Genomic DNA, 23,535 nt, shown 5'->3' on the forward strand with positions numbered 1-23,535 from the left:
GATCATCATTCTTCTGCAACATCATTATCGTTCAGAAGCATTATTAATATTAGTGAAAACAAGACAAACTGTAGATGTCTGTGAATATAATCACATTTGTTTACTATACTAAGAATTGAAGTCAATATCTTTTAACCAAATATTACGTAATGGGGTGTATAATTTTGAATGTACTACAAATATGCAATAGCTCGAAGTATTATAAATCACCCCAATTTATAACATTTTATATATTGAAGTATTATTTTTAAGGTCTTTAAGGTATTGCAAAGAAAAAAGTATATATTTCCTAAAAATTCATACAATGGTTCAATCACTTATCTTGAGAATTTTATAGCACTGCATTTCACAACTTCCATAGTTAAATGGAAGGCTAATGTCTTATTAACAAACTTCTGCTCATGCATGACAAATGCTACGCTTTAGCTGGTATAGTACACTAAAAAATGACAGCATTTTAGGCCATTATACACCAACTAATCATATACATTAAATCCTTTTCTGTGATTATTTCAGAATTCAAATGAGCTATCAAATCGAATAAAAAAAAATTTTATTGAATTCACCGACGAAACTTAAGAGAATCTTTATCGAAAGAAACAAATTCTGGAATCAAAGCAGTGAGACCTGTATTCTCGGCAATTCCACACATTTAAACGATACGCACAAGTTTCTATTTAATAAACTGTAGCTCTAACTGAAGATTGTATTTCCTAATTTTTTTAATATTTCTTGAAAAATATTCTTGTTTTACTAAGTCAGTTTTATACTTCATTAAATTTGCTTAATGCTGTTTAATTATACTTAGGACATTTTTCTGCATATAATGGCAATATGTGAAGAAAATTTAATTAAATGAAATAAATAATGTAAAGAAAATTAAAATAAATTAAGGTGAAGAAAATTAAAATAAATTAAGGTGAAGAAAATTAAAATAAATTAAGGTGAAGAAAATTAAAATAAATTAAGGTGAAGAAAATTTTAATAAAAATTAAATAAGAACTAAATGTGATTTATAAAATTATTAATTTTTACATCTTGTTTGGAAAATTTTTATCAAATTCAAATAGGTTTATTCTTCTTCATATTAGAAATTGCTATACAATATCATCATTTTTTTTCTTATTGCTTTGCAAGATTTATTTTAATATAACTCTATTCGCCTCAATGCTGTTTGCTATTTTTAATATTAAATAAATTTATATTAATCAGATCAAAATATAAGGTGAATAGTTGATTTATATCAAATATTATATTAGTTATATGCAGACAACAATAACATTTTACTAAAATTATATTTTGTCTTGTGTCCATTTCTTAATTATTAGCTTCACAATTCGCATCTTTCTTTATTAAAATAATTAATCAACCAGAAAAGGTGTAAAATATTTTCTATAAGGATCTTGTTATCTTATAAATAAATGTCATATATTTAACTTTTCAATAAAAGTGTTAATAAGTAAACCACCATGCATTCGAAAAAAGGTTTATTTATTTATTTTTGCATGAAAAGGAAATATATTAAAATATGAAATGCAGAAAAATTTTTAAAAAATACATCTTTTTTTATTTTGTTGTTTCATCAAGGCAATAGCATTAACAAAAATGCATAGATAAGTACTTAACTAGAATTGAAATTCGGAGAAAATTAAATTACACTTTTATTTTATGCAATGTTTACATAATTACAAATGTTATTTTAAGATCAAAATTTATTATATGTCAGTCATTTTCTCAATAAAGGAAAGCTTTGCTTAGAAAAATGGAATTCAAAAACCTGTTTTCTTTATGTTGTGTGATTAATCACTTTAGATTAACATTTAGATAATTTCAACAAATTTTGTGACTTTTTTTTTCGAATTTTCTAGGAAGTTATGAAGTTTCTGGAGGAAAATATTTTTCTTTCGTGAATATGCTTTCTATTCCAGGAAGTAAGTATATGATTTGTTTTGAAAGCTACATTAAACTAGAATCTATAAAGGATGTCATATAATAGCCATTAAAATTAATTATTTTTAGTCTCGTTGAGTTTCAGTTGACTAATGATGGCAGAAAGTATAAGGTTTAAAATTCGTATTCTACTTGCATTCAGTTTTTCACTCTGTGTAAGTTACGATTTTTTTTTAATAATACTCGTTTTTCTATGTTTTTAGTAAAATTTCTTTAAAATCAATACATTATTTATAAGAATTATACATGGATTTATGCAGATTGATTGGTTTATAGAAATGCAAAACGGAAATTGAAAACCAGTTTGTACATATTATTGTAGTATATTTTATATTATTTTTAATTATAGAATTTATAAAAAATATTCTCATTTTATTTCATTAACAATTTCGTCTTTCAATTGTAGTTTAACACATAATGTAAATAATATATTTGAAACGTTTTTATTCATTTATTTAGAAGACAAATGAAATAAAATGCATATATAAATTTGTGTATATAATGATATTCTCATTTTATGACAATGATTTTTTCGTCTTTACATTATAATTTAATAATAATGTAATTAATATATTTGAAAATTATTTATTAATTTATTTAAAATATAATTGCAATGAAAAGCTCCTATAAATATATACATATATATAATTGGGTATCTCACGTAAGGTTTAAAATCAATTTCATGATTAAAAATCCTTTTATTGGTTGAATATGCTTTATCTATATCGTTATATTTCCTTTTGAGTATATTGTTTAGTAAATAAAAAAAAAAGAATTTAACTTATGTCTTAAATAAAATGTAGAAATACAATTTCATTAAGTTGTAAAGGATTATACATATGTTTTTTATTTTATATAACCATATAAAAATATCTTTTTCTAACTATTACATTCAAGAGGGATTCCTTCTAACGATATTTATAAAATTAATATATTCTGAAATTATTTGAATGATCAATAATATAATGTAACTCGTAGAAATATATAACTATTCTAAAGTTATTTATATATATATTTATAAAATATAATAAAATGAGAAAAATAAGAAAAAAAAATTATGTTTCAATATTTCCAGAGATAAAATATGAGCTTCATATCATCTAACAAAACACTGAACCTAGCAAATTATAAATGAATTATTCTACAAGATATAATACTTTTATTTCATAATTCTTTGCTATGTATATTTATTTATAAAAAAATCTTTTCTTTGTTCAAACAATATCCTTTTTACTTCTCCCATTAACAAAGTGTCTCACGCAATAATATTTATAGCTTAACTCTGAAAAAACGGGAGACGAGCTGAACAGCGTCGAAGAAAGGAATCCCAGGGTGATTTTCATGAAAGATGAATCGAGGCGACAGGATTCAAATGAGGAGAGCTTAACAGCCATGCATTTATGCATGGAGGAGGAGGACCGAAAAGAACGACTAATCACTTGTGACAGACGTTATTCATCGAAATTCGCTTGCGTTGGAGCCTGGGAAGGAAACATACAAAAATGTGACAAATTCAAAGAGAAACAAGTTGCTGCAGCCATTTGTGTGCAGGTGAGAGCTTTGTTTATGCATCTTTACGAATTTTACATGTTTTCGTATTTTTCTGAAATGAGAGAAGTTTTATTTATTTATTTTGCTTCTTATTTTTGATTTTCTATGTTTTTAAATGAATTTTATTGTAAATTCAAAATAATTTTAAGGATTTTTAATTTGAAAAGGCCAAGTGTTTTAAAATTAATATTAAAATTATTACAAGTGTAGTAATTATTACAAGTGTAGTAAAATTATTACAAGTGTATTAAATACAAGTGTAGTAAATTAATATTAAAAAAAGCAATATTGTCTTTTTACGTTTTATCGTTGTGCACTGAAACTAAAATTTATTCGAAGCTTTTGGTTAAAAGTATAATTTATTGATTTAAAAAAATAATTTACGTTGATTATTAGAAAGGAAATAGTTTGATTTAAATAACTCTATCCTCGATTTCTTTTCTAGATTTCAAATAATACTAAACACCTTAAAATAATTTTAAAATTATATACTAAACTATTAAAATTACTGCTTTCTCTTCACAGAATGTTACAGCATTTTCTAGTTATTTTTCAGAATTGTGTAGTTATATCTCAACATTATATTAATTTTAATTTTTTAATAATACTTATTTTTCTGATTTTATTCAATTTGTACATAATATTCTCTGTTTATATTCGCTTATAAAATTAATTTTTACAAATAAATTTCTAATCCTTTTTATTTCTCTAATTTTCCGTATATCTTTTATTGTGAAAGTTTACCTCTACTTTATATCGAAGCCTTATATGATTTAAAATTACAAAATTCAGTGTGATTGAATTTAATTCAATACATAAAAATTAAAGAAGTTATCAGCTTTTATAGAATGGTTAGATATTTCAAACACAATACAATTATTGTTGAATGCACTTTAACTGTTGAATATTCTAATTCAAATGGTGTTATAATTTCTTTAGTTTTACTCTATCTTTCAACACTACAAGCGTATATTTCATTTCCTCATTTCTTTCTACTTTTCTTGAATCGGAAAATTTTTGCTAAGTTTTGATAACTAGTACTTCAGATGTAAGTTATTTTGCGCAACGGATTTATATTTCGGTTTGTTGGTTATTAAAGCTTTTAAGCTCAGAATTTCAGATCAAAAGAGTTCTTTAGAGAGTATTATTTCAGATAAACGTTTCTATTAACTTCGTCCTTTATTGAAAACTGCTTGAATTCTTTAAAATTTTATAATACTGGAATTTGAAATTTCAAACTTAATTCATAATCAAAATAAAAGAATATTGATGGAAGTATGTTGGGATTGTATGTGTACTTGAAGTGTATCTTTTCAATTCACTCCATCCACTTCAGTATGGTCAACAACTAATTATCTCCTCCAATCTACAGCATTTACATTTTGGATTTAAAATTTAATAAAAAAAATTTTTTTGTAAAGATGTTTTTGCAAAATATTTTATTCATTTATTCCAAGTATTTTATTAAATTAAAAAAAAAAAGATATTTTATTAAATGATGTATGTGCAGTGAAATGTCCATTAATTAGGTGTCGTTGAGGATTTTTTTTGTTTGAATTAATTTTAATTCATATGAAAAATGATTAGCAGTATTTATTGAAGACAGATATAAATGTTTCGTAGAAAATATTTCTCTTTTACGCAAATAAATTTGAATCAATAATTAATGAGCAACTGAAAAATATTCAACATTCAAACCTCGGAAATAGAAAATATTTTACGAAAAATGCTATTTATCAGCCTAATTACGAATTTTGTAAAATTAAAATAATATTAAAACTTGAAAACCAAATTTTTAAAAACAATTAAAAAATCAATATTTTTATATTCATATGTTAAACATGTTTTCAGATGCATGTAAACAAGTATTTTTCTTGATATTTAAAAAAATTGTTAATTTAAGGAAATAATGATGATTATTAATAGAAAATTGCCATACGATCGAGAGATATAAACATTTTTAATCCACTTAAAATTTACCATTAAAAGTTATTAAAAAGAATATGCAGATCTTAATAATATGCCTTTCCTTAAGTATGTCGGTTTGATTGCTTTAAAATAGAAAAGGGCGCTATAAGAATTCATTTTGAACTAATGTAAATTTGCTATTTTGCTTTAGCAATACAATTTTAAAGCCAGAATTTCATTGTTGTTTCCTGTTTCATAAATGAAAGCAATTATTTTGTCAATTATTTAATTCATGAAAATAAGTTAAATATTAAGTAGAAAAATTGCTATATCTTTGTAAAACATTTTCCAGAAAATGCACTTTTAGAATAAAAATCCTTTATTTTTTTTTTTTTTATTTTTTTTTTTGTATTCTAAGAAGCAAGTTGATACGAAAAAAAAAATTATTAATGGCAACATTTTTAAACATATTTTATCTGTTACTGGTTGGTTTCTTCCCACAGGAAGGTATGCCGCCTTTTTATTGCATAATACTTCTTTAAACTGTGCGAATCAAAAACCGCAATGAAAAAAAATGAAATAAATTAATTGCTCAATTATATGAAGTAGATAAACAATTCATAGATTTTTTAGTTATGAAACCTTAAATAAAAATAAAGTATCCTTTTGGGGGAAAAAAAAGTTTTTTTTTTTTTTTTTTTTTTTTTTGAGTTTTTAAGGTTTACAGCAATTATTTTTTGGTGGAAGCCTTAAAATTATAGTATGCAATTTCACCTTTTCTGTCAAAAAAATGTTTCTTTTATCTTTACACATTCGTCACAATCCTTCTAACTGAACTTGCTGCTCTGATCATTTTTCTACTTTATCAGTCTGACAGTGTCTCTGTCAGACTAAAATATCAAACTAACTTAATGTGAATCACGTAACACTCCTCTTTATGCTTGAGGAAAGATCTATTACTGGATTTTACAGACTGGCGTATTTAAAGATCATATAATATTTTAAATTCTGCATACCTTCAAGCTGGTTTTTTTAAATTCAGAGAAAAAAATGCTATTTGATATATATATATATATATATATATATATATATATATATATATATATATATATATATATATATATAAACTTTTTCTCTGAATATTTGTTAAGAAATTTCGAAAAACATATGGAAAATATTAAAAAAATCAATACCATTTATGTTAATATTTTAAAAAAGGATTGGCAAATCTTCAATTCAAAAGTTATTAATAATTTGATCATTTTATGCTTCATATACATTTACGCATATACATATGTATATACAAATGTATACATATACACACACACATATATATATATATTGAAGGTAATTTGTATATTTTATCTGATGTGAGAAACATTTTTCAAAAATGTTATTTTTTTCTTTGCAGAAGGATTCATCTTATATTGTGATTTGTGAATATAAAAACCTGAAGCCGACTTACTTATGCTTTTCACGGAAACTAACAGGGATTAATGATTTCAACTTATACATAAATTTCTCGAAAATAGCTTCACAAATGCGAGAAGATATTAGACCTTGTAGAAATAAACAGCGAAGAATATGTCTCGAAAGAGGAGCATTATTTCCTTGCGATGGCCTTGATAAGCTTGAGTCAAATATAGATGACAATGATAAGAAATTCGTGATGCATACCAAAGCAGAAGAAAAGCTACCAAATATTTACATGAGATACGAATCAATGAAAAACGGATTCGGTGAATTTCCAGCTCATTCATTTAAGCAAAATGTATCAAACCACACATTTGTATACCCCAAGAAAAGCAAAACTAATACAGAATTAAAACATGAAACAGTTAACCTACTGTCTCTTCCTAAACACATTTCAAAATTCCCAAATCATTACCAAATTTCAAAATTCTCAAATGATTATGAAGATATATCTGCTTTTGAGACTGCAAAAGATTTAAAAAATTCATATTTATCTAAAACAGAATCTCGATTTCGACCGGATATGCCAAATGTCCCATATAACACACATGGTTTTTCTAATCAAGACACAACATATCCTAAACTAAAAAATAAAACTGTTAACCTACTGCCTGTTCAGTACCCCATTTCAAAATTCGCAAATCATTATGAAGATGTATCTGCTTTTGAGACTGCAAAAGATTTAAAAGATTCATATTTATCTGAAACAGAATCTCGATTTCGACCGGATATGCCAAATGTCCCATATAGCCCACATGGTTTTGCTAATCAAGACACAACATATCCTAAACTAAAAAATAAAACTGTTAACCTACTGCCTGTTCAGTATCCCATTTCAAAATTCGCAAATCATTATGAAGATGTATCTGCTTTTGAGACTGGAAAAGATTTAAAAGATTCATATTTATCTGAAACAGAATCTCGATTTCGACCGGATATGCCAAATCAAGACACAACATATTCTAAACTAAAAAATAAAACTGTTAACCTACTGCCTGATCAGAATCCAATTTCAAAATTCCCATATCATTATGAAGATATATCTGCTTTTGGGACTGCAAAAGATTTAAAAGATTCTTATTTATCTGAAACAGAATCTCGATTTCGACCAGATATGCCAAATACCTCATATAGCACACATGGTTTTGCAAATCAAGACACAACATATTCTAAATTAAAAAATAAAACTGTTAACCTACTGCCTGTTCAGAATCCCATTTCGAAATACCCACATTATTATGAAGATGTATCTGCTTTTGAGACTGCAAAAGATTTAAAGGATTCATTTTTAGCAGAAACAGAATCTCGATTTCGACCAGATATGCCAAATGTCCCATATAGCACACATGATTTTTCCAATCAAGACAGAATTTATTCTAAATTAAGAAATAAAACAGTTAATCTACTGCTTTTTCCGAATCACATTTCAAAATTTCCAAATCGCTACGAAGATATATCTGCTTTTGAGACTGGTACAGATTTAAGAGATTCATATTTAGCTGAAACAGAATCTCGATTTCGACCAGATAGCACACACGGCTTTTCCAATCAAGACAAAAATTATTCGAAATTAAAAAATAACAATGTTAATGGAGTGCCTTTTCGGATTCACATATCAAAATACCCAAATTATTACAAAAATGTATCTGCTTTCGAGACTGCTACAGATATAAAAGATTCACCATATTTAGCTGAAACAGAAACCCGATTTCGACCAGACATGCCAAATATACCATATCACCAGAAAAATACTTCTAAATATTTAAACCTTGAAAAAAGTGAACTTTTTCATGAATCGACAGCTGATAATATTGAATCTGCTTTAGGTGAAATAAGACCTTTCACAAATGGTAAAGAAATCCTGTTAAGTGAAGTAGACCATGCTGTTGATGAGATAGAACTTTCCAGAAATGAAAGTGAGCTCATTACAGACGGATTTAAAATACTTAAAGAAATAAAAACAAAGGAATTGAACCAAAACTCCAAATTGCATGTTCCTATTTCACAGAAATCTGGGTTAATCCAGGCAGTATCAATATCTGGTGATTCAGCAATAGAGAAGCAGCACTGGAAATATGAGATACAGAAAGGGAGACCTAGAATGACAGAACAAGATATAAATTCTTATATAAAATCTTATCACTCCGATAGAATACCCGGAGAGTTAGAATATCATCCTCAAAATTTGGTAAAAACATTTGAACAACCAGGACATATATACGGTAAATTATCCAGTGAAAGAAAAGGACCGAGACAGGTGACAAAAATGCCAAGTAATACTCTAGAAGAAGAAAAAGAGTTCTTTTATGTTTTGAAATGCAAAGACTGTGACATAAATCATGTCATGATAGTAGAGGAAGATGCAGCAGACATCATGCCTGAAGTTGAGACCTGGACATTTAAACCATAGATCTCATTCTAATGTACCACTTAATTATATCTCTATTAGTAACAATTAAATTCGAATATCTTCTGCATCTAATAAATATATTTTCTAAAGCGACATAAAAATATAACTGTTTTTATTTCACAAATACTAGTAGAAAATATCCATTATTACTGTGAAAACTTAGATTAATCACTGTTATGAATTCTATTACTATATATATATTAACTGATGAGCCTTAAATTATAATAGATATTTTACATTATATATATTATTTAGCAAATTCAAAACTTTTCAAGTTGAAAAAGTATAACCCCATTATAAGACAGATCCTATTATAAGATATTAAAATGCAAATTTGTTAAAATGAAATGAAAATGGTTAAGGATTATTTTTCTTTATAATTAAATTATAATATATATTCTGCATAATATATAATATTTAACAAATTGAAAATTTTACAAGTTCAAAAAATTATGTCCCCAATTATAAGATACAGTCTATTATAAAATGTCATTTGTTAAAATGATATGAAAATGGTTAAGGATTATTATTCTTTATACAAAATTTGAAATTGCTGCAAAAATAACTCGCTTTTTTTTTTTTTTTTTTTTTTTTTTTTTTTTTTTGCATAGAGCCATGTAAATTCGACTCAGACATTATTTATAATGATTTCAATGTTTTAAGTACGGTAGATTGAATATTTTTTTTTATTGATTGTAACCGAAATGTTTTGCTTATATTCTCACTGACAAATCAATAATCGAGGAGAGTAAAAACTATCATACTACTTGTAACAACGAAAATAAGAAAATTTATTCATCCCGATTTGTTAAGTGAATGAAAATTTCATAGGTAGAGAAATAAAAGATGCCAATTTCTGAGCAATACATACAAAACGTTCTCAGATAATGTGTACTTTGATATACTAAAATTTAAAAAAGTATTATTTGAAAGTTTTTTACTATATAGTTAGCATTTTAGTTTCAATTCACAGCAAATTTTACTCGCAATTAATCATAAATCAATATTTATATCATGTCGATAATTCCGTTGAATTTCTCGAATTGATAAAAAAGAAATACAGAAGTCAAAAGTTAGATCATGGAAACTATGAAATATCCATAATTGAAATAAATTATTTTGAAAAAAAAATCTGCTTTTAAATTTAAACGAATAACTAACATGATTTGTATAAATTTAACATATGACATATAAACGAAAACAAATAAATACTTTATATGTTTGATATTAGGAGCAAATTTTAGAAATTATCCATTCTGGAAATTTTAAAATTGATTCCTGATAAAATAAAAGTCAAAAGGACTTCATATCATATATATATATATTAAATTTAGGTTGACAATTACTGATAATTCAAATGCACATATAATAAATTGATATGTCACCATATTAAAAATTGCATATTAGAAAAACGTAAAAAAATGGAACATGTTATATGAAACTTCATTATATGAGATTTCTATCTTAAAAAATGATGCTAAGTATATTTGGAAAAGCAATATATTTTCATTAAAATTGTTATTACCATTAGGAGATTAATAATAAGAAAATAAAAATCATCATACATAAGTATATAAATTTGGCATTAAATTACATGTCCATATATCATGATATAAAAGTTGTTTTGGAGCTTGTTATAGTAAACATAAATTCATTAAGGTGTACGTACACCCTAGAAGATTTTTTTTTTTAATTTTAACTTTAAATATCCAGTTTTTTTACAGTAGGTCATTAATATATGTTTAAACTCATTTCAGTGAGAAAAAGCCATATTACCCATATTACACTAATTATTAATTAATTAAATAATATTGAATGAGCTAATGAGCATATGTTTTGAAACATGATATCTTAAATTCTAATTTGTTCAGACATATAATTCTAGTTGGAAATTATGCCTAATATTAGTCTTCATGTTGTCTGCCTCAAAAAAGTTATAAAAATTTATAGTTTTTCTTAACAATTTTTTCATCAACGATGAATAGAAAAAGAAAAATTTATTCCTATAAATATAACTTTGATTGAGGCACAAAACATCCGCTATTTCATACAGATTATTTTGATATATAAATAACTGTATTTGGTTAATTTCTTGTTCAGTTATGATTGTTTGAATGAAGCAACATAGCGGAAAAATATCATTCTTCATAAAATGAGTTTTAAAAAAACCGTAACTAGAGTTTTTAATGAAAGCACCTCAAGAAAAATAATTATAACTCGATAAATACTTGGAATATTGACAAATTGTTGGTATAGTTGGAAAGCTAAAGGATCAGAGAACATTATTAAACAATAAAAATATTCGATATATCGAAAGATTTTCGAAGTTTCAAGTGTATACATACATCTTAATGGCACATACGAAATTGGCTCGTACGAAATGAAACCTAGCAGAATTAAAATAGAACGTTACGGACCGAAGGAATTATCCACATTTTTTCCCCTGTAATATTCTGTAAGTGGTGATAATGTATGAGTAGTATGTAAAGTTATAAGTCCAGACGAAATAAATGTACTTGGGTAAAGTATACCAAAAGAATGATCAACTTGACCTGAAAGAAAATATGTCATGAGTTTTAATATGGCTCGCATATGCCGATTATCTTTAACACAGATGTTAATTAAAAATCTCCTGTCAAAAATCAAAAAGCCTGAAATAGTCGTTTTAAGGAATAAAATTGCAACATAGTTTTATTTAGTTATATTAACGTAGCATTTTGAAGCAATATGAGGATTTTTGAGAGATGTATTTCGTAATTTTGAACAGTAGCTAGATAACAAGAATGACAGTTATACTAGAATCCTATTTTTAAACATTTGCATCATACGAATGGTACGATGCTACACTTATGAGGTCATATTTAGAGTAAATCAGGAAAAACTGCTGTATTATAATATTACTTTTTGTCACAACATTGGAAATAAACTTAATAATTCTGTTTTCTTGAGATTATATTTAAATATGATACAAATGGTTTTGAGTTTCTACATATTATATTTATAGAATATTCTGGAAGTATCTGAAATTATCATGCTGAAAATGAAAAATATAACTAAACAACTGATAAATAAATTTTATTTTCAAATATCATAAAAACGTTTTTAAATTCCATATATATGTACAGCTCTCAAATTACTAGTTCAGAGAAAACGTATTGGAAGTTTTAAATCGTATTTGCTAAAATGTTGCTTGAAATTTACTTTGAACTATAAAGTACTACTAGAATTTCCACAAATACTTTATTACCAAACTGGATGTAATTATAGATTTGAAAACAGGCTGCAAGACCTTAAAGATTTATACGAATATTTAGACGAAGAATCTAAATATATTCAGGTACTAATTTTTTTTTTTTTTTTTTTTTTTTTTTTATTTCGATCATTTTTTTGTTGTTGTTGATTCACCAAATAGTGCACATAGTTTGAGTAGTGTTTTATGAATTTGAATGACGGATTAAACTATAAGTCAAAGGCAAAATAAATACATGAAGAATCTCAGCTGTCATATTCATCGAATGGGTTAATTAAAATTTAAGGGAGTGACAGTGAATGGAAATATTCTGTAGAAAAACATGATTTTCTATGCGCAAATCATTTAAAAAAGAAAGAATAATTTTTAAATTTAAGATTTGTTTCGAGAAAATCCATTTAAATAGTATTCTTATTTAATGGAAATATGAAAACAACAGACCTGTATTAATGCTGTTTCTACCTTACGGAATATATACTCTAATTTAGATAAAACTTCGCTTTATTTTTGCTGTTCTTTATAAAATGATTATCTGTTATCAATAATACAAAATTATATCATGTCTTCTTTTGTCGGAACAGAAATGTAGCGAAATTATTCCAGATAGAATTTTTTTTAAAAATGACCGAAGCTTAACAAAATACTAGATATTTTTTTTCTGTTCCCATAAATAATTCTTAAAACTTATTAACTTCTTAGAAATTGCTTTTTCTTTATTAATGCTAAAAAAAAATAAGATATAAAATTATCATTTTCAAAATATGAAGATTTGATTTAGAATGTAACCTATTAAAAACTTACAATTTTAGCATTATTATGAGCACACATCACTTTCCTCTATTCATCCATACTGCCCTTTAAATGAGAAGAAAGCAATTGTGAAGGGGTAAAAGGTGCATTAAACGGTAAGATCAAAAGATTGGGAGTTCGGTAACCTTCTTCATTCCTTCCTATAGTCTCTGGATGGATACTTAGAGGAAAGAAAGTGGTTTCGAATGTAATACTTATTTTATGTGTGTCATCAAGATACAGACTTAATCCCATAGGAATATTAAAATAAATATAAACTTTCAGTTTTTAAACTTAATGTTTTATCAGCAACGGATTAAATACGATTAATTTAACCAGCAAATGTATTAATAAATTATTTTTATATTATTATTCAAGATTTCCTTTCATATTTTTCTAATTTGAATATTTGATTGTCAGTTTCTATTAAATTGATCGTTAAAGAATGAATAAAGCCGTTTAGAATGGAATTTCAAATTCAGCATTGCTAAATCCATTCTTTTCTTGATACTAAAATTATTAAAAAACATGAACGTTTCATTCTAGCAATGCAACAGGCATTTTTGAATTACAAAAAGGTCTGGGGTGCAATTTATAGTGTAAACGTTTTTTAACAGGAATATCATGAAGTTTACTCCTTTTGTAATTACACCTGAAGAGGCACTTTATTTTAATTACTCTTTCGTGGGCAACCAGGAAATTTTCTTGTTTTTACAAATATATGGCAAATAATGATTTTAGCTTCTGCAATCTGATGGTGATATACTATCTGAATATTTGCTTCTGATCAACCATTTTGTAATATTAACCGTATAAATATATTAGTTACGGTTAAAAACGATGTAACGAGTCGGGACTAGACATTATTTTATATATAAAAAAAGGTTTATATTTCATAAATACATTGTTGTGACAATTTTCCTGATTATTTAAATATTAAATTGACTCTGAATATTGAAATATACATTTACAACGCAATTCATTTATTATAAAAGTCTAAAATATTTAGCATATTTATAAAAACATTGGAAACATTAGTCATACAGAAGATATAAGTTAGGTAAATCTCAAGTAAACATTTTAAATCATCCACAACAAACCAATGAAAATTAGACATGCCTCAAACTTCCATTACTAAAAAAAAATTATAACATATGAAATTATACTAAGAAACGAACTTCATAACTGAAAATATTTTCTTGGTGAAACATATTTTTAATTTTCAGCTAAACTAAAAAGCTTATTTAATGGCACAGAAATGAGTGCTTTCTTTTCCATATCGCTTCAGTTAAACACACTCTAAAATATTATGCTTAACCATAGAAGGAATCCGAATTCTATTTAAAATGTATTTAAAAGACGGTGAGTGGCAAACTTAAATGGATTCCTGAATAAAACCTTTAAAGAAATTTCTTCAAATACTCAGATGATAATAGATTTTTCTTGTTCTTTCTGTCTCCGATGTTTGCTATTTCAGTCTTCAGCGGATAACAGAAGCAACGTTCAGGATAAATGGTTCCGGTAATGAATCATTAAACGTTGGAATGTATTTATTTACTTCCTCTCTGCATCTAAGCTACTTCTTAGAATTTACTTTAAAAGAAGAATAAAATATGATGTTGATTTAAAAGTGCAGTTTCTTTCAAACTTAAAGGAGTTAACATAGGCAATTATTTGAGTTCCTTGATGTAAATATGCTTCGTTTCTTTTGTTTTCATAAATTCACTCACTACTTTAAGTAAATAGCAATCAATGTATCTTTTGTTGTTTTTAAATAATATTTAAATTATTTAGGATTCTAAAAATATCTTTTTTAAAGAAGAAAGAACTCTTTCTCTTAATAGACTTTTAAGCTTTGAATTGATATTATGTATAATCAGGGAAAAGTTCTGGAACAATAAATTTTCAAATTATTTGCTTTCTGTTTCAAGTACACGAGTCTGTTATGTGCTAAATTAATCACTGTCTGAAATCGATTTGCAAATGTTTCAAAACAGAAGAAATACAAATTTCTGATTCGTATTATTTTTGTTGTTACAATTAAATATCAGAGATTCAATATGCAGGTAAGCAAAAGGTAGTCACATAATGAAGAAAATAAGTTAAAGGAATTTTGTTTTAACTATTCAAAAGAATTATTTCTTACATACATGCAATTCGTTGCTTAATCATCCCTAATAGTATGAAAGAGACGGATAAGTGAATATCTGGCTCTATATAGGGTGAAGATATGAACATTGAGCTACCAAATTTGGCAAAAACACTTTTTAAAACAGAGGAAGTTACTAACAGAAATGAATTCATTTGATTAAAATTTTAAATAAAATATATTATTTTGTCTTGGGAATGAGGAATTTTAAGCATACAAGGCATGTCTGAAATTAAAGGTATTTAGTATGCGCAACGAAATACCATAATACCCTATGACAACTTATTGTTGCTTAGAATTGGAACTCTTAGAGCCTTTTAGACCTTCCGCAATCTTTTCCCGGAAACCTGGACAAACATATTTATTTGATGACGACGAATTTGTAATATTTCTTGATAAATTGTATATATAGAAATTTTATATTTACAATAATCACATGTCACTAATAGCTAATGTTAATGCATTTATCTCTCAAAATCACTATCACTTATATGTGATCAACTTAGATATAAAATGAAAATGATTTTATAGCAAAGCATGATATCTAAAATAAGAAATTTAGAAAAATGAACCCAAATGAAAAATGAAAATAAATCACTGTAGGGAATCGGAAGCTAGTGATAACAGTATAGCTATCCGTATATAAAATAATATTTGAAACAAGGGAATTTTATTACTTAAGCATTTAAAAATACTTGGTGAAGCTGAAATAATTTTAATAACAACTGTAATTTTAAAAGATTTCTTTAAAATTTTACTCGCAGAAATTTGAATGAATTAATTTAAACGTTCCTTACTTTTATCATCAATTCTTTTAAAAGTCAGTGAATGGCAGAACGTATATTAATTAAATAAATCTGATTCCATGGCATGATTGCCGTAAATTAATATGTCCTGAGTGGAGTAGAATCGTCACATTTGTAGTTAGAGGAAATTTGAAGATAAAAGCGTCGTCTCAATTGACATTAATACATAATATCTCTTACATCCAAAGCAGAAATAAATATAACAAATACATTTTTCATTATTCTATGACCAATTAAGATTTTTCCTTATTTTTCTTCAAAGTAATAGCATGGATGCTTCCTTTAGTTTCCATTTTGAGACTTTAAGTTTAAGGCTCCAATGTATGTTTACAGTAATAAAGATATCCTGCCTGTGTATATAGGCCTCAAGTATTTTAAACTAATGAAGCTAACAAGTCTTTTCAAGCGGAGGAAAATAATGAAAGTTATGAGGGGGATACATATTCCTGTATCATCCTAGTTATGATCAGCGATCAAATTTAAGCATGTGAATAACAGTGAAGAAAAGTGAAAATAAAACTAAAGACCGATGATGAATAAAAATTATAATCGCTTGAAAATTTAATTAACAATTAGAAATTGTACATTGGACATATAAAATAAGTACAAATGATTAAAATGAAAAAGGGAAATGATTAAAAATATCGTTTGCTTTATACAATAAAATTCAGTTATCAGACATCTTTATCATGAATATTCGTGTATAATCTCTGATTTCCAATTTTCCAACTAGCAAGGACCAGGAAAAAAACGCTAAACTTTCTGAGGTCACAGTTATTCAGTGTGTTGCCATCTGGTGGGACTAAATCTTTATCCCACACACATTACCCGAAATAGTAAGCTTGCAGCTTCAAAACTAGAAGTTAATCAACAAAACTAAAATGAGGTCAAATTAATATCAACTTTTTACAACAGTAACAATTTCTTTTTTCTTGATCAAGGTAAAAGATAGTGAATTTATTTTTAGTATTTAAGATATAAATTAGAAATTATTTTGAAGTTATATGGAGACACTAAGAAAATATACTTATGTTATTATTAGAGTAAATTTTTACTTACAAGTGAATCACATTATTTTCAACTTCTCTAAAATTTTTTATTCTTCCAAAATACACAATGTATCTTTGCAGCAATGCATGTATCTAGCTCTTGTCTTCGGTGCATTTTAGTGTATCATATGTATCATTTAGTATATCATTTATCATTTAGTGTATGTGTATCATTTAGTGTATGTGTATCATTCAGTGTATGCGTATCATTTAGTGTATGTGTATCATTTAGTGTGTGTGTATCATTTAGTGTATGTGTATCATTTAGTGTATGTGTATCATTTAGTGTATGTGTATCATTTAGTGTTTCATTTATCATTTAGTGTATGTGTATCATTTAGTGTTTCATTTATCATTTAGTGTATGTGTATCATTTAGTGTATGTGTATCATTTAGTGTTTCATTTATCATTTAGTGTATGTGTATCATTTAGTGTTTCATTTATCATTTAGTGTATGTGTATCATTTAGTGTTTCATTTATCATTTAGTGTTTCATTTATCATTTAGTGTATGTGTATCATTTAGTGTTTCATTTATCATTTAGTGTTTCATTTATCATTTAGTGTATGTGTATCATTTAGTGTTTCATTTATCATTTAGTGTATGTGTATCATTTAGTGTTTCATTAATCATTTAGTGTATGTGTATCATTTAGTGCATCATTTACCATTTAGTATATCATGTTTTAGTGTTTTATCAACCAATGAAAGAAGTTTTTAATGGTACATAAATATATTTTGTGAAAATAAGCCAGCATTTCACAGATGAAGTTACAATTGCCATCTCAGTTATCCATACCTCTCAATATTTTTTTTATATTGTAAAACATAACTGCTTAGTTTTCATGATTTCGATCACAAGTCAATCAGCCTGATTGAATAATGAATTTTAGAATTGCTGCCTTTAAGGAGACTTGTTGAGAAAATTATTTATATAATTATTTCTAAAGTTTTGAAAGCATTACAGCATATTGTGTTTATAGATTGTATATTTTTTTCCATCCTTTTCAATAATATCATGCTTATGTCAAATTCTAAATGGTAGTTATATAAATTGACATATTTCAAAATAACAGGAATTAGCAAATCTTTAAAGCAGTTACACCAACCAAAAATACAGCTTCTCTATTATAATTTGAAAAATTGGAAATAATTAAAGAAAGTTTGTGTCATTTTACCTTTTAAAGATCTTATAACAGGTGAAGGAAACTTTGAATTCAAAAATTATATTTAAATTTACACAAGAGCATCAATTATCGCTTTTCTAGGAATATCAACTCAAAGAATTTTGCTTTTTATTGAATCCCTTAATTCCTTCACTTAAGCTTTTCTATCCATCTTTTAAGCTTGTATCCATGAATTGACTAATTACGAAATTAGTTGCTTTTTAATAATAAAATGATTTAGGGGAATACATTTAAAAAAATATTTACATGAATGAAATGTTTGAAAGTAGGATTGATGTAGTTGGATAAAAGCGATACGAAAAGATTTTTAGTTTATATTTTGTAAAATTGAAATTCTTTGATCTGCACTTCAAAATGTTTCGTAAGAAAACGCTTTCAGAGTTATTTTCGTTTTCCAGAGAGTTGTAATTTTTCATTTGTCCCTTTGTTGTTTAGTGCTTCTATTTCAATGGGAAGTAATTTGAAGAGGTTTCTGCTTTTCAGATATTTTACAGACATTCAATCTAAAGTTTTCAAGATAGAATTGAAGCATTTCATGATGGGATTTTTTTTTAACTTTACGAAAGGAAAGGAATTCGCGGAAAGTATGCTCTTTAACTATTAGAATGTTCGATAAAATAGCGAACAATTTCAATTCAACTATTAATATAAATATTTTGGAGAATTTCAATTTATTAAATGCTTTAAAATGACACAGCAATATATTGTGCCTTCAACTGAAAGATATAAAGTTCTGGAGTTAAGTAAATATTTTATTTTAAATTTCAGCATATTGTAAAATGAAAATGTATTTCGTAGACATATAATTCATTTTGGCTTTATAATGAGAAAAGAGTTAGTTCAAAATCCGGTTTCTCAGAATAAGTGTTATGAAGGTATTCTCTGTTTATCTTATTTGAAGGAACATCATCATTAAAAATTCATATAACATACCTGTTAGTATCCTTTTAACTTCATCCAAAATTCCCTAATAAATCGTTAAGTGTAATTGTGAACCACCAGGCAAGATTTATTAAAATAAAGTAATAAAAATTTGATAAGAAAGTTGATTTGTTTTTCATTTTGGTAATTGAATGAAATCGAAAATAAATATACATTCAGGCTTTTAAAGAGAATTTTAGATTTTCGATTTCATTTTAAAAGTGCAGCTTTGGTCTGAAGTTCATTATTGAGTCTTTCATTTGAGTGCAAATCAAATGAGTTCTATCATTGCAAACTTGCAAATCATTTGAAATATTTTCCTTTCCATTACAGAAACATTTAAAAATAAAATTTGATCTTTAATAGGACAATTCACAGAAACTGTGACATTAGAAAACTATAAAATGTCTTTGCTCCTTTTGTAAGTAGTATTATCTAATGCTCATATAACAACTTCTGTTTTGTCCTTAAGTAACTCAGAGAATATTTTATTATGTTTAAAATAACTGATTTATAGAAATATGAATAAAGAAACACAAAGCTAAAAGGCAGTTATGAGATAGTAAATTGAACTTTTTAGTTGCATGATTTTATGCTGAATTGCATAAAAAAATCAAATTGTTAAATCTGTAATTTTTAATTATTTTATATTTATACTGATTCATTATATTATCCCTTTGCGGACTAGTTAGATTTATTGGTAATATTGATAATATTTCCTTCAAATATTTTTTTTTAATTTCATTTAACATTCATTTATTTTCTCGTACTGGATTACTATTTGGTTCGATTCTTTTTCAACGATTATTTTTGATTTGAGTATTATTTAAGCTTTTGAATTGCTCTAAGTCCAGGCTTTTATTATTTAAAATAATGTTTCTATATATTTACATCTGAGATACTCTACATATCATATACTTATTTAAATTCTTAAGAACTTTGTCAATGTGCGTGATATTTTCAGGCAAAATTTACATTATTTATTATGCTCCAATCATATCTGAGAAATTATAAACAGGATAACCACCAGTCTAGACTGGCAAATCTTCTATTATATGATTAATCGATGAACATGATTATATTACTTGTCCGTGCTAAAATATATAATCTAAATGAACTTTTGTAATAAACTGATATTTATAGTTTCTACCAATAGATACATTAAGCCCTTACTTTGGGGGAATGAAAACTTTAGACGTTTCTTTAGGCTATACGTCTTTCAACGTTTCTTTAGGCTATACATGCTTTTATGAAGGAAATATAATTCACTAAATAATATTTTTTTCAAGACTTTAGAAGAATTCTTATAATAGCAGTGACTAATACGTGGGAAATATGATGAAAGATGAAAACGAAACAAAACAGTTTCGAAATCGCAACTAGAATTTATAGCCTATTTAAACTAAAACCAAAAAAGAACTTCATAATATTTAGTGAGCGCAATTGCAGCTACTTCTAAAACACAGATAAATTGATACAAAAGTATTAGAATCAAGTTAATAGGAAAAACAAAAAATCAAATAAAAATTAAACCAAAAAAATTATAAAAAAATATAAAAAAAGAATCCGGCCTGAAGACTTTTTCAAGGGTCACCCTCAGGCAGGGATTCAAAGAAAGGGATTTTTTCTGTGAGGAAATACAAACATTGTCTAATAATGATTCCTCGTGACCCTCGTGACGAGGAATCATTATTAGAATCATTATATTTTTTATAATTTTTTTGGTTTAATTTTTATTTGATTTTTTGTTTTTCCTATTAACTTGATTCTAATACTTTTGCATATATATATATATATACAGAGAGAGAGAGAGAGAGAGAAAGAAAGATTTTAATCTGTGAGAAGATATTGAACTTATATTAAGATAGCTGTTGAGTAGAATTTTATTCAAAATGAACATTAATGTTGAAACCTTGATCAATTAAATAAATTCATAATGCAGGATTTGTCATAATATAACGCCAAAAGCTAATAGTCTGATTAATTTACTTCCCTCTTTTACAAAAAATATCTCCACTAAAATTTATTTGAGAATTTACTATATTTTCAGTTAAACGTGTTTTCAAAATGAATATTATCGTGTAATTAATGATTAAACATATTAAAACGTTGCAGAAACTACATTCAATAAGTAATTAACCCTGCTGTTCTGTTCGGGTCTATATGAACCAAAATAAAATTTATACCTTCGTAAAAATATATAATAAAGGGATATTTTCATGAAACGTCTTGATATCTTTAGTAAATAATATAAGTGTGTACTCCTAAAGTGATTTAGGTTTATTCTTATTTCGAAGAAATATTTTTTCAATTTATACCTTATGTATCGTTCGGGTCAATATGACCCAATGAAAAAACATCATTTATTTTTACTCATACATGCTCACTTTTATTGTGGATAATTCAAAAGAAAAGAATAAAATAGTTTCTGAAATTAATCCGTTTTCGAAACATGTTTCGTTGACGTATGTGTTTGGTCACATGACAGGAGAGCGCATGCAAGGTCCGAAAGTTGATGCGATTGACAGGGGCCTCGTAATAAGGTAATAAGGCAAGGGTTGCTCATATTGAGAAGATTTTTTTCTGCTGTGTTTCACTTTCTGATATACTGTAAAAGAGTTATGCCTTCGAATATGAAAGAAAAAATGGCGAATCGCAGAAATTTGAATCACGCTTACATAGTTTAGTTATGCCAGGGTTAATGTCAGAAGCTTCCATTACTTTAGCTTTCTGAAAACGAAGAAGTATCGGAATATGAAACGGAACTTCTAAAACGGAATATGATTGTACTTGGCACCATAAGAAAAAAATAAATCAGTACTTCCTGAACAAATGCCAAGCAAAGAAGTTCACAGCTTACTATTTTATTTTACAGAAGACACAACAGTGGATGGATGTAAACTAGATCCCAAAAAATAACAAGAATGTTATTCAGTCTAATTAGCAACAGACCTGACAAAAACACCATTAACTAACTTAGATTATAATTTAACTAAGGGGCTGTGGATACTCTTGATCAAGTTTTAAAAACATACACTTATAAAACAAAATCAAATTGCTGACCCATGATAGTATTCTATAACATGTTTCATGTTTCTGCGTACAATGCATTTGCTCTATGAACTTCAACGCATAGTGAATAGAACGAAAGCAATTTGACTAAACAAACGCTACTTTTTGAAGAACTGGGAAAATCACTAATTTTTCCACACATTGAAGCAAAGTTACACTTACCAAGAAGTGATGACTCAATACAAATAGTGAAATGAATACAGAGAAAAAGGGGAAATCTACCATAGGAAATGTTGAGAATATTTCATTGTGTGTCAGACGTGCAAAATGCACATGTCCGTCAAACAATGACAGCAAAATTAATATGTTATGCTGGAATTGTAAGAATCACATTTGCAAATATCATGTAAAATATCACTGTTCATATTGTAAATAAAGGTAAGTTTCAATTTCGAATATTTTTATGTTATTTTTATAGATGCTTTGTATTATTGTAAGTTTCAATTTCAAATATGTTTTGTTATTTTTATAGCTGCTTTATATTATTAGATCTATTCTTAAACTTATATTACTATTGTTTAACCCATTTCTTAAATGGCACCTGTCAATTACTGCAAGAAAGTTTAATTTTCTGAGTCGGGTCGTAATTGTGTTTGAAAAAAAAAACATAAAAAGTGCACGTTATTATTATTTAAAGTTTTATCTTTAAATCAGATTGGTATATTGATGCTTTACCCCTCAAAAGTCATATTTTGAGCCAAACACCTAGAAAAAATACGGATCACTCTTTAAAATATTTGAAAGTAAAGGTTGATATATAATTAAAGTTACGATTTCAAAAATCGATAGTTTTAAAATTACAGATCAGAATGACTTGATATTTTAGTAGAAAAATCGTGAGTCAATGGAATTTTGTTTATCGAACGAAAAAAAAATCGAAAATGTGCCGATAGATGGCGATGTCAAAGGAAAAAGCCAAAAATGGATTCATTAAATACAGGAATGTTGTTAGCAAAAAGGATACAATAGAGTTCAGGGGTTTACTAAAAATTTATTAGCGATAACACAAGAATGTATGTT

This window comes from Argiope bruennichi, chromosome 2 (assembly GCF_947563725.1).
Source record: "Argiope bruennichi chromosome 2, qqArgBrue1.1, whole genome shotgun sequence".
Lineage (NCBI taxonomy): Eukaryota > Metazoa > Arthropoda > Arachnida > Araneae > Araneidae > Argiope > Argiope bruennichi.